This window comes from Danio aesculapii, chromosome 4, assembly GCF_903798145.1.
Source record: "Danio aesculapii chromosome 4, fDanAes4.1, whole genome shotgun sequence".
Lineage (NCBI taxonomy): Eukaryota > Metazoa > Chordata > Actinopteri > Cypriniformes > Danionidae > Danio > Danio aesculapii.
In genome coordinates, this window is record NC_079438.1 from 53,964,275 (window position 1) to 53,978,738 (window position 14,464).

General features: G+C 35.2%; 1 protein-coding gene across 1 annotated transcript in view; it reads left to right on the forward strand.

Moving 5' to 3' along the window:
• The first annotated feature begins 3,235 nt into the window (after window positions 1-3,235).
• The window catches only part of LOC130223549 (deleted in malignant brain tumors 1 protein-like), a 76,538-nt gene continuing 65,309 nt past the window's right edge, over window positions 3,236-14,464 (forward strand). The window contains exons 1-4 of the mRNA XM_056456391.1: window positions 3,236-3,275; window positions 3,470-3,554; window positions 11,669-11,906; window positions 11,987-12,132. The gene's annotated coding sequence lies outside the window, so the exon portion shown is untranslated. The remainder of the gene's footprint in view (window positions 3,276-3,469; window positions 3,555-11,668; window positions 11,907-11,986; window positions 12,133-14,464) is intronic.

The window sequence follows — 14,464 nt, forward strand, 5'->3', positions numbered from 1 at the left end:
GAGCGATGCGATGTGAAATAGGTAATACATTAACCACTCACCGACATCTCTCTCTGGCGGGTTAATATTTAGTATGTTATGAAGCTGCTGTTGTCGCTCAGAGGCTGAAGGTTGATGTGGTGGGTCTGTTTGATCGGCTGTGATTTTTAGACCTTCATTGAATGTCATATAAACACAGCACAATGTTTGGCTCAAAGTTACCTTGCATATCCAAGAAGGTATATTACAATGGGCCAGCTCATGTGGTAAAATAACTAATTTAAACATGCACTGTAAACAATTTCCAGTGGAATCTACAGTAACTTACTGGCAGCATTTTGACAGCAACTTACTGTAAATCAATAACAGCAAGAATACTGTATTTACATTTACAGCACCACTTATCTTGCTCTATATGCATTTACCGTATTGTATAACTTTACTGTAAATATACTCATTTTCACAATGCAACTTTAAAATACAGTAACATAGAGTTTATATTACAGTAAAATACTGTGTAATTTACAAGCATCGTTTACAGTGTATTTAAAAATAAACAAAATGATGCAAAAATATATATTTTAAAATCATTTAATAGTAGATTTTAATATATATATATATTAGGGAAATATTAATTTGAGGTCTAAAAACCTCTAAATCAAGGAAACTTTTGCTCATTTTACTCATTAATTAATTGATTTTAACTCAATAATTAATTTTAAAGATGTATTTTATTGAGCATCACAGTTTCAAAATATATTTAATATATATTTTCATTCAAGTTTAGCCAGAAAGAAAATATTAAACCAATGGGAGTAGTAAGAATTTTTATTGTCTGTATTTATTACAGTCGCCCAGAAAGCGTGTGAGCATTTCCACTAAGTCTCTTTCCTTAAATGTGCACTTTGACCTGTGCTGTGCATTGATAATATATACGTGGGCTAAATATGTATGTTGGAAACAGCACGTGCATGTTTACTTACCTGCACCAGAAGCTTTCTGGAGCAAAAGTCACTAGAGACATAAAACCAACAGAGTTTAAAGAGACGGTTCACTACGGAAAGGAAAATTCTATCATGATATCATTCACTAAAGGTGCTGTTATGCAGAATATTCATGTGATTATTTTCCATACAATCGTTTTTAATATTCCTCTTGAATGCACATGAATGCAAATCAGATTTGAGCGCTGAAGTGCAAGATTTTCAGTCAGTAATACTTGAATATTTGGTCACAGAATGCTTAATATATAATACAAAGCCTCATATGGACTAGTTTATGGTACTTGTATAATGCTTTGGTTGAAGCTCTTTCGCTTCCAGTATAAAAATGAGAAGCCTGAATATTTCTTCTTTTACGATATGGTCCTTTTTTCATCATTCATTTTCATTGCACTCTCATTACAGTAAGCTGTTAGGACAACCTAATGCTTTGATTCACACAGAGAATAACTGATTAAATGTACATCTTGCACATCTGCCTAATGCATACATTTACTACACTTTTAACCATCTTAATAAGCAGAAGTCAAATTAAGTATGTTGATTAACATATGTCAATATGTATGTAACGCTAAGGCTCATTTCACTCACATTTTAAAATAATGCAGACATTTTAATCAGGGTTTATACGGTCCTGGAAAGGTATTCACAGTATTGACAAGGCATTTTCCAGGCCTGGAAAACATTTGGAAAAACAAATAAACCAAAAATGTTTTGGAAAAGTCATGGAAATTTGTTTAACAAATATATGTGTACTTAAATATATTTGAGATGATAATATTGGGTAAATTTTAAATAAAATAGCGCTGACCATCTCTTCACAACTCGCAGTTTTAGCTTTGCCTCTCCTTCACTCGCTTTCACAGTAATTCAAGAAACATTTTGAGTGTCGTGTCCAGAAACAATCTCTAATGTATTAGATTTTCATTCATTCACTTTCTTTTTGGCTTAGTCCCTTTATTAATCTGGGGTCGCCATAGCAGAATGAACCGCCAACTTATCCAACATATGTTTTACGCAGCAGATGCCCTTCCAGTTGCAACCCATCACTGGGAAACATCCATACACACTCATTCACACACATACACTTCTGACAAGTTAGCTTACCCAATTCACATATACCACATGTTTTTGGACTCCGGAGAACCAGGAGGACGCAAACACAGGGAGAACATGCAAACTCACAGAAATGCCAACTGACTCCGCTGGGGCTCGAACCAGCGACCTTCTTGCTGCGAGGCGATTGTGCTACCCACTGCGCCATATTATATTTTAGAAATCTTTAAAATATTTTGACACAGACAGCAAAATACTTTTTAAAAACAATTTTCCAGATGTAAAACTAAATATAAACAGATATTTATTGATATGCAGTAATAAATTTGAACAATTTTAACGACATTAGGTGTCTAGGTGACATTAGGTGAAAGTTTTGGAAAAGTCATGGAAAAGTCCTAACATTTTTGTAGTAAAAATGTGTATGAACCCTGTTTACTCGCAATTTCTAGGCTTTCTGTCTATATTAAACCTCTCTGACTCTAATTTTGTGTTGCATGTAAGCTGTAGTTTAATTGACACATTGATACAGACTATAAATGACGTAAAAATAGCCTTGGGAAAGTTACAACTTTTATAGCTTGCAGAAGACGGGCAGGTTTACACGTTCAGCAACAGACGTGCAACCTTGACCTACATGTACTTGACCGATTAGACAGCACAACTTTCGATACAGATCATGTGCGGCTCGGCTTTGACAGGTGTGTTTCATCTGGGACAGTGACAGTGTTGTTGGTGTTGAGCTTTTAAAAAGACTGAAATTGTGACCAGGACATCACGGACAGCGGGCTATTTAAAGAACAGTCAGAGCAGTCAGCAGATACTGGCCTTTATAGAACATCCTTTCACCTTTACCGTTCGCATATTACAGAGAATAATAATGATCTGGTGTTCATTCGAGTGCCATTGAAAACTCGAAACTGAGATCACCTCCCAAACTATTCTGGCCTCGCATCAGAAAAACCTCCATCTCACGTGGCCGCGATAGCCAACAATAGCTGATATAATTCATATTTACAGTAGGTTTTTGCAAGACGGGACCTGAAAGGCTTGGGTATAAACATTTAAAAGATTAATGTCTTCAACCACTCCCTTCTCCCGCAGGTTTTCCTGGCACTTTCTGAGCAGATTCCCCAATTTTTCCAACATAAACATTTATATTAAATAAGCAAACAAGCCAAAAGCTGTCAAAGCCAGCGTGGGTGTTGACATACGCACGTTCATCGAAGACAAAGGAAGGTTGTGTTTCCTATTTTCTAAGGCTTCTGAAGGCGAAGCGAGGAGTGGTGGATGCATATTGTTCACTGTTATTAGATTTAATTCGGTGCAACTGTGTCGACTTACTATCTGACAGCAGCTATTAATCACTCTTGAGTCACACACGCATACATACATGCATGTAACATGCTGGTGTTTGTATATTTGTGTTACAGATTTGGCTTTTCTGCTATCTCCAAGGATTTCTGAAGAGATTTAGAACGATTACTCCAGTGCTGGTGGGCATAGGATGTAAAACAGGTAAGAGGGTCACTTGAGGTCTTATAAATCACTTGATTTTGAGAACACTTAATTTATTCTAATTTTTAGGCTTTTGTTTAGGTGTCATTACTATTCTTGTCACAATAATCAATATATCGACTTATCACACAATACATAGACATGATTTCGGTCATTTTTGGTGATGCAATATATATCGCCTATACATAAAAACCAATTCTAGCATGATTTTAGCTGATTGTGCAACATCTCTATCTCTATCGGAGGTGTCAATGTCAATATGCTTAAAAACACTGTAGTGTTTACTATAAATTACTATAGTATAATTTCATGTGGGTGTCTGACAACTGAAAATAGATCTGGTAGCAGATATCACAGCCTCGATACTTTTTACCTTGCATTTTTTTTATTAAGATCTATTATTAATTGTTTAGGATGTGTGTTTTCTCATTTTGATTCCAATGCCTAATTATTAAAATGTTAAAATGGCTATAATTAAATGAAATATTCTTAAGAATAAAGTATTATGTGTTCTTTGGAAGAGTGTACTTGCATTGTGATGATATTATATTGTCATTCTGGCATTATATAATGAGTGGCATAAAAAAATGGTCTTAAAAAGGCAATAATATTGTTCATCGCAATATATTTTGGTGGAATATATTGTTCAACAAAAAATAGATATCGTGACAGGCCTAGTCATTAGACTCCAAAAACAAAGATTTTGCTACTTGTTCAAACTACATACAATGTTCAACAATCTCACAAATCTCTCATTTAGATTAATATTTTCTATAGGAAGCTTTACAATATTATATTTGTGCATATACATTAGATTAGTCAGTACTGAAGCCAAATCTGGTGCTAATCTTATAACTTAGGATAACGTCTCAAAATTAGCAGCCCAAATTTATATGTTAGGGAAAAATATTATATAAACAAAAGAGAAACAAAAAATGTTGTAGTTTGTAATTTTTTATTCCAATATTCTGCATGAAACTAAATGTATAATCTTTCTATTTCTAAAGATGTTCTGTGACTAAAATATTATTTTAATAAATATATTTGTTTATTAAATCCGTTTTGTTCTAATTAACCAAAATATATGAGCTATATTAACTGAGAAATAGATGATAATATTAATTTTCATATACAATGTGTTGAGCACCGCATGTAAAATGTGTATAAAGATTTTTTTAACAAGCATGGCTTTAGATGTCAATAATGCATCAGTAAATGTTAATCTACACTGTAAAAACCAAAAAGTTAAGGTAACCATTTGAGGAAACCAATTGCAACAAACCATTTAGGTTCAAAACTAATCCTAATGAGTACTGTGAACTTAATCCATTTAACTTGAAGTAATGAGGTATTTATTTAACTCATTACCTTCAACACTGAGTTCAAAACTCCTTTCACATGAGTAGAATTAACTTTCAGTAAACTCTGAGTTAACTACACTCATTTCATTTAATAAAATTAACTGTTGGGTTTTACCAACTGCCAATTGCCAATTGCCAACTGCTCCAAACAGTCATAAACAGTATCATATACCAACACAATCTCACAGCAATTCGTAACTTTTTGATTCAGTGGCCAATTCGTATGAATTCGTGTGATCTAATTTGTACAATTTAGATTTGCTCATCTCCCAATGACGGTTGGGTTTAGGGGTGGGGTTAGGTGCCACGCCTCCTTTTTAAAATCGTACAATTTCGTATGACTGAACTCAGTTCACCCAAAAATGAAAAAGACCCCATCATTTTATGTCACATGAACGAAGTTGAATTTGATCCTGGCTCTTCTGTTCAAACATGTTGGATAGTGGATTGTATTGAAGCTTCCGAAAGCTCATACATATTTCATCAAACTAATCCAAGGGGTTAAAGCATGTCTTATATAGTCTGTTGACATGTTTTTGTAGTAGAAATATCTCTAATTATTCAATTATAAACTCCAATCAATGACATCCAGCGGCAGCTGAATGCATGTGATGTGCAACTGTTGTCTACGACATATGATGCAGAACGAATTAGCCTCTAAACTGACAACACGTAAAATACTTACGTTTTCTCGTGAGATCAGGCTGGTTTTACAGAGTAATAAAGGTGTACAAGTATTGTTCATAATTAGTTTATGTTAGTAAATACATTAACTAATGAAACCTTATTGTAAAGTGTGACCGTTTAATCTATACTCAACACAATTTTGTTATCAACAGCTTTATCCCTCAAAAGGAGCACATCAATATGTAAATACTTTTTCCTTCTTGTATTTTGCATGAAAACTGTGAGAAAGTGTGAGGCTAGAGAAAGCAGCAGTCACACAGATTCAGATAAAGGTAGTTGATGTGTCCATGGACTTAACACTGATTCGTAAGTGCTAAGCATTCCTCATTTATCTGAGTGTTATCTGTACAGTGTTACTGTAATTCAAGGATAACACGGTGGGGTACTGAGATTTTATAGCGCAGTGACTGCCAAAAACATTACACTGAATGACAAAACTTCTGCTTCAGCTTTTATTCAGTTTTAGGTTACCGCTCCATGAAAACATGGCATAATCAATTATTTAACAGCAATAAACTCACTTGACTGCTGCACTGTACTGCCCTCAGGGTGCTTTTTGATGGTTTCACAGACTGTCAAATAACTGTCAGTGTTTTTATATGATTTTAACATGACTTATTGATCCTGCAACACTGAAAGACCATCAAGAAATGCAAAGAAATATAACTTAGTGCTTTTACACAAATTTGAACACTCCAAGTAAACAAATATCTTTTATAACTTAGTATATATGTATTCAATGATGTAATTATAAGATTAAAGTCTTGATCATTGTACAGAATGACAATTTAGCTTTTTTATTTTCAGAATAGTAATCTGAAACTGTAAAGTTAACGATCCAACTGTAAACGATCCACCCATCCATCCACCCATCCATCCATCCATCCATCCGTCCGTCCGTCCGTCCGTCCGTCCGTCCGTCCGTCCGTCCGTCCGTCTGTCTGTCTATCTATCTATCTATCTATCTATCTATCTATCTATTCTATCTATCGTTCTATCTATCGTTTTATCTATCTATCTATCTATCTATCTATCTATCTATCTATCTATCTATCTATCTATCTATCTATCTATCTATCTATCTATCTATCTATCGTTCTATCTATCATTCTATCTATCATTCTATCTATCTATCTATTCTATCTATCGTTCTATCTATCTATCTATCTATCTATCTATCTATCTATCTATCTATCTATCTATCTATCTATCTATCTATCTATCTATCTATCTATCTATCTATCTATCTATCTATCTATCTATCTATCTATCTATTCTATCTATCGTTCTATCTATCGTTCTATCTATCGTTCTATCTATCGTTCTATCTATCGTTCTATCTATCTATCTATCTATCTATCTATCTATCTATCTATCTATCTATCTATCTATCTATCTATCTATCTATCTATCTATCTATCTATCTATCTATCTATCTATCTATCTATCTATCTATTCTATCTATCGTTCTATCCATCCATCCATTTGTCTTTTTTATAACAAAGATGCCTAAACTAGTCGACCCATGGTAACCTTTAATTTGACCCACCATCCCATCTTAGAATACAGTGAGAATGATGGGAAGGGTTGGGGGAATTCCTTTAACAGAAATTGCAATTTATAATTTAACGTAATCTTTTTTGTTTGTTTGTTTGTTTGTTTGTTTGTTTTATTGCTGAGCTACAAAAAAGTAAACTGAAATTAAATGTTTCAATGAAATGTTGTAAATGAATGGACAGAGAGCAATGCAGAAAACATCAGTTAGTGTAAACATCAGACTAGTGTAACTCCATTCAGTTATTAATGGGATTGTTTTTAACAGTATCTAGTTAATTCTAAAATTAAAAGATTTATACTATATTAGTTAATATAAAGCAATGTTTTCTAGTTATTTTTTTATTTTTATAATATTTTTAGGGGCAACACAGTGGCTCAGCTGTAAGCACTCACAGCAAGAAGGTCGCTGGGTCAGTTAGCGTTTCTGTGTGGAGTTTGCATGTTCTCTCCGTGTTTTACGTGGTTACTCCTCTGGGTGCTCCAGTATCTGCACATGCAATATAGGTGAATTGAATAACTAAATTGACCATAGTGTATGTGTATGAATGCGAAAGTATGGGTGTTTCCCAGTGCTGGGTTGCGGCTGGAATGGCATCTGCTGCGTAAAACATATGCTGGATAAGTTGGGACTAAGCTAAAGAAAAGTGAAATGAAATGATTCATATTTTTAAATATTAAATAAATTAGGAAATTACCCATGGCAACTTTAATGTAGTAGACTCTGGTATGTTTACCTTCTGCCCACCATCAATCAAAGTTTGGTTTTTGGCCCTTCATAGGAAAAAGTTTGGGCATCCCTCTTCTATACTACTAATAGTAACATGTCTTCAAAATTGCAAACACAGTTGCAGACAATCAAAGTAGGCCATTGTAAAATGTCATGTATTCAGCTGTCTATTTCCATATTTCCTATCAGCCAGCTATAGTCACTTCGCTCTCACTGGATCTGCTAAATATTGCACAAAATACCTCATTATGTTAATAGTTTTTGACCTCTGACTCTCTCATTTTCTACACCCTTTCAAAGTCCCCCTCTCAGTTTCTTTCTTTCAATTCCAAGCCATTTCTGTTTTTTTGGCCCTAGTCTACATAACACGTCCTTACAAAGTCCTTCGTTCACTCTCTCTCTTTCTCTCTCTTTCCCCTTTACAACTCTCAGCCTCTTATATCCTTTCATACACTTTCTCTCTCTCTCTTTCCCTAAATACAACAGGAACAAGATGCAAGTCCATATTTTATTAATTTTTAATACATTTTGGTGTTTAAGGAACTTATAAAATCCAGCATTAAAATAAAACATTCCCGATATAAGTTGATAGATGATAGATCTAAATGGTGTTAATCAGTGTGCCTGTGAAGTTGGTCATAATGGTTGTTTGGAAATCTTTGTTTGATTAGTGAATGATTGTGTGCATTATTCCACTCCATTTTTACTTTTTTGATTTTTTATTAATGTGTTAAAAAAGGGATTGTTAGAGTAAAAAAAGTCTGTATCTCTCTCAATTCAATTCAATGATTGTTTTATCGGCATGACAAATGTTACTAATGAATCACCAAAGCATTTAAAAACTTTACATTAAAAAAAAGAATACACATAACTATATAAAAAAAGCATAGTAAACACAGTAAATAGTAGTAGTAGTAGTTGTAAAAAATAACGTAATAATAATTAAATGAAAAATACAAGTAAAAAATAATAATACATCAGAATAAACTGTATATTTAACAATCAATATTTATGGATTAAATAATAATAATCAGTATATTTACAATGATTATTTTATAATAAACTCCCTCTGTCTTATTTTGGGTCAAGCCAAATTAGCAGTATAAATGAGCTGAAAAAACAAGATTGAACAAACATCTGGGGAAGAAGTTTTTGTTTTCGGCCCTTGTAAAATCCAGAGTTGTAATTGGTTTTAATTTCTTACAGTCCCTAAATAATCTTAGCACAGTGGGTAGCTTGATCGCCTTGCAATAAGATTAGATTAGATTAGATTCAATTTATTGTCATCACACATGTACAAGTACAAGGCAACGAAATGCAGGTCGCTGATTCGAGCCTGGTTCGAGCCTCGGCTGGGTCAGTTGGAATTTCTATGTGGAGTTCGCATATTGGCGTGGGTTTCCTCCGAGTGCTCCGGTTTTTCCCAAAGTCCAAAGACATGCGCTATAGGTGAATTGAGTAAGCTAAATTGGCTGTAGTGTATGTGTGTGAATGCTAGAGTGTATGGATGTTTCCTAGTGTTGGGTTGCAGCTGGAAGGGCATCTGCTGCGTAAAACATATTCTGGATAAGTTGGCGGTTCATTCCGCTGTGGCGACCCCAGATGAATAAAGGAACTAAGACAAAAAGAAAATGAACTGAAATAACAAAGGAGCATTGGGCTCTGTTTTTGATGGAGAGTTGCTCTTTGTACTTTCCTTATAATTGCGTTTAAATTTGTAATTTTGTAGGTTATATATTGTAAATCTGTTTGTATTTCTATAATAAAAAGCTTTAAAATTCAGTTCTCTCTTCTCCCTCCCTCCCTCTCTCTCTACACTCCCTCTCTCTCTCTCTCTCTGTCTCGCAGGCTGTATAGTCAGCTGACTGTCTGGCACTGTGCCTCAGTGACTGGCTGAGCTCAGCGCTGCTGCAACGTGCAGCTTGCCATGTCTGCTGTCGCTAGAGGAACCAGCTGCACAGAGAAACACAGCAAAGCACATCCATTCAAAAAACGAAATCTAATACCGTAGGTGTGTGTGGCTTACAGTAAATAGAGTTTCTCACAGTTTCTGTGCAGGCAGCTGATAATTATACCCTTAAAATCAATCACATGGTCACTCATATCAGGTTTATCAAACAATGAAAGGGGGAAACGGTGGTTACGGATCCAGGTGTGCAACACTGAGGATAATTTGTTAGATTAAAACATATGACAGAGTAGTTGGCGGTTCATTCCGCTGTGGTGACCCCTGATAAATCCTAAGCCGAAGGAAAATATTTTTGTGTCATTTCTAAATGTTATATGTTTTGGAATATATAATGACATACAAATTTCTCAAGATTTACAATTTATGGGTATCTGTTATCAGTAAAACATAATTATTGTTCTTTTTTTAGGTAAATTACCAATGCTATTTCTTTCAAACTGAAAATAAAAATTCAGTTCAATAAACTTTAAGGATCCAAGTACAATACTGATGATGATTTTTTTAGATTACTTTAAAATATATAGTTTAATTTCTAAACGTAATATGTTTTGGAACATAGAATAAAATACAAGATTTACAATTTACGATTAGTGCTATAAAAACAAAGTGCAATCAGTAAAGCAAAAGTTTTCTTAGGTAAACTACCAATGCTATTGCTTTCAAAACTGAAAATAAACATTTAATTCAGTAAATTTGATTAAACTCAATAAACTTTATTATCTATCCCCTATATTATCTAAACTATATAATCTAGATCAGAGTTTCCCAACCCTGTTCCTGAAGGCACACCAACAGTACACATTTTCATTCTCTCCCTAATCAAACACACCTGAAGCAACTCATCGGAACATTAGAAGAGACTCCAAAACCTGAAGTTAATGGGTCAGATGAGGGAGACATCCAAAACCTGAACTGTTAGTGTGCCTCCAGGAACAGGGTTGGGAAACACTGATCTAGATGAGGACAGGGTCTTCACTCCTGGCTGAACTGTCCCTGTAAGCACACTAACACACTGACTCAGACTCGTGATTGTGCACTTCCTCGCTCTGCAGGAAGCTGTATGTGGTGCACAACCGCCACGCCCACCCCAGAAAAAAAATATCTTTGCTAAAGAACGTTATACCTTCTGTCAGATAGAGGTAAGTGAATAGATAGAACCATGTAAATGATGGAAAGAGTCTTTTCCTTTTATCGATACCGTAATTAAATCAGTGAAAGGTGTTTGTTTTTGTCATTTTGAGCATTTTATAAAACATAAAAGGTGCCATGGTGACTTATTGGTTAACACTGTTGCCTCACAGCAAGAAGGTCACTGGTTGGAGTCCCGGCTGGGCCAGTTGGAATTTCTGCATGTTCTCTCTGTGTTGGCATGGGTTGTGCTCCAATTCCCCCACAAGTCCAAAGACATAAGCTATAGGTGAATTGAATAAGCAAAATTTGCCCTAGTGTGTGTGTGTGAATGATGTTTCCCAATACTGGGTTGCGGCTGGAAGGGCATCTGCTGCCAAAAACTTATGCTGGAATAGTTGACGGTTCATTCCGCTGTGGCAACCCCTGATAAATAAAGGACTAAGCTGAAGGAAAATGAATGAATAAAAGGTGCCAACTTTTCAAGACAAGTTCATCTTCATGTTTAGACAACACCAGTTCTTTTTACATCAGATTTCAGGTTTAGAAATTAATATTTGGTTTTAGAAGCTACACTAAAAACTGCAGTGACTTTGATTTAGTCATTTATTACCAAAAGAAACCCTCATGAGTCAGACTGCCAGTCAATTACACACGTCTAAATGAATCTTCTCTTCTCACACAGACTCCTGATCTTTTGAGACAATGTGTAATCAGATGCCCCACTGTTGTAGGAGCCTATCAATGTCAGAATCACCAGCTCTCCCAGACAGCCAGCTGGAATCACCCGCTGCCAAGATGATGTTAGACGGCTCTCCTTAGGAAACCTTGAAATTACCACCCAGGCTAAAAATAGTGGACTCGGTGCATGCTTTCAAATATCAGACGTCTAAACTGCTGGCTTTTGTGCACTTATTTAACAGGTGATCTTACAGATGAGTAATGAGTGTGTTAGAAGTTTCTCCTCTTTTATTGCTCCTCTGATTGATCTTTTGTGTCTCAGATCATTCTGGTTTCCTCTGAAGGCCCTGATCACAGAATGTTCTAATGCAGCTGACCAGTGTCCAGATGACCTCTTTGCAGACGTCTTCTGTTCCAGCTCTCACATCCAAGCTGATTAATGGAGATTGAGCTGCTCCCTAATTAGAGGTACCGTGTGCACAAATTATAGCTGGTTTGTTCTGTTAACTCAGATGTGCGAGGATGTGCAAGCATCCAGAATAGACACTTATATCATTGCATAAAGCTTAAAATACATGTTTTAAGTACATGCCGACTTAACCCTTGTAATACAATATGTAAAAAAAAGGCTATGCAGATCTCAAAAATCTGTGTACCCTTTTGCATTTTTGGTTAAAATGCAATTCTAAACATTACAAAATATATATAGAAAGTCAAGGACAAAACTTCTTTCCCCTGGTAAATTAAATTACTTAAAGTTTCTTAAAGGTACTTAAAGACTTAAAGTTACTTTTATTTAATCAGTTTTTTATTTATTTATTTTTTTTACAAAAATGGCGTAGACATCTCTTAAATGATAATAAGACAATGTACATGAGGCATCATTGCTTTCATTTACGTTTGAACTAAAACTAAAAACTTATATACACACACGCACACACACACACACACACACACACACTCACCGGTCACTTTATTAGGAACACCTGACCAACTGCTCGTTAACGCAAGTTTGTAATCAGCCAATCACATGGCAGCAACTCAATGCATTTAGGCATGTAGACATGGTCAAGACGATCTGCTGCAGTTCAAACCGAGCATCAGAATGGGGAAGAAAGGTGATTTAACAGTATACATATATAAATATTATAGTTGGTTTGTTGTTAACTCAGATGTGTAAGCACCCAAAATAGGCACTTATATCATTGCATAAAGCTAAAAATGCATGTTTTAAGTGCATGCCAACTTAACCTTTGTAATACATACTTTTGCATTCTGGGTCAAAATGCAATTCTGTACATTACAAAATATACACATAGAAAGTCAAGCACAAAATTATTCCTACCCCTGACAATCGCTGACTTAAAGTTACTTTTATTTAATCAGCAAGTTTTTTTTTTACCAAAAATGACACAGGCATCTCTTAAAAGATAATAAGACGATGTACAAGAGGAAAAATAATTTAGTATAATATAATATTTTTCAGCTTTCATTTACATTTGAACAAAAACTAACAAATTGAGGTCAACATTCCAGGGTTATGAATGATTTTGGGCTTGACTATATATATATACTGTATCTATATCTGCGAAAACCATACTCATATTTGCATTGCAAAGCCATGAATCTTTGTTTAATCTTTGTGACGCAAATGAAATCTAACAGAATACACTTGTGCATCTTGAGTGTTTACTGCTTTCGATGTTATCCACTTATCATTAATTTTGCTGTACAAAAACAGTTCAGTATGTTGCACAATGCAGCAAACCTTTTTACAATTATTATCATGTGCATAAACAGACTGGATTGGAGGTGATTTAATGCATTTTTCTTCTCCTCTGGTTATATAGTCTCACAGGTTCAGAAAATAGCTTACTATACTTCCGCTTTGCCAAATAAGCTGGATAAAGCGATTATTTTTCCTCTGAAGACTTGGATTAAACCACATAATTCATGTGGATTAGTTTTATGATGCCTTTATGAACTTTTCGAATAGTGGGACAAAAATCTCACAGGTTTTGATAAAACATTTCCTAAAGTATATTTCAGCAATTAACCATCAGTGAGATGACAGTGAGAAATGACCGAACTCAATTTCACTCAATTCAGTTATCAGTCTTTGGTCAATATTTCTGTATAATGACCAATAAACTGAAAACCATTTCCATTTAATTTCATATAACACTCTGTGGCTAATATTTTCATTACTTTGCCGGTCTTCATTTACTGGATTATTTTCTGATAATGTCCAGAAGTCACTTGTTAAGCTGCAGCCAATAAGAGACAAAGCCAACCAGCAACCAATCACAGCGAATCCCGTAATGAAAAGACCAAAGCAGCAACCAATCAGAATGCAGCATTAAGGGATGGTCTGATGTCATGTAAAACCCCGCTCTGCATGTATATACAGTATGTGATAGATGTGGTGTGTAGTGTAACTTTGAGAATCGGCCACACATGTCGGTTGCTGAGTTTGTGTGGTGCCACCCAGACAATCAGGTTATTTAAACAGCTTGACCTACAAATAGAAGGGCGCTTTCTCTCTCTCACACACACATGCACACACACTCACTCATATTGAGCTCTGGGAGCGTGACGGAGGGGTGAAGGGAGGTACTGGGATCAGAAAGGCTCTGCAGCTGTGGGTCTACGTGAGTCCTGGCATGGACACACTCTCTCCCTCTTTCTATCCCTCTCTCTCTCTCTCTCCTTCCGCCCTGTCCACCCTCCCTCGCTGCCATGTATTCCTTTATTCTCCTTTTTGTTTTTCGTTTTCTCCCCTTTTTCTCTGTCTAATACC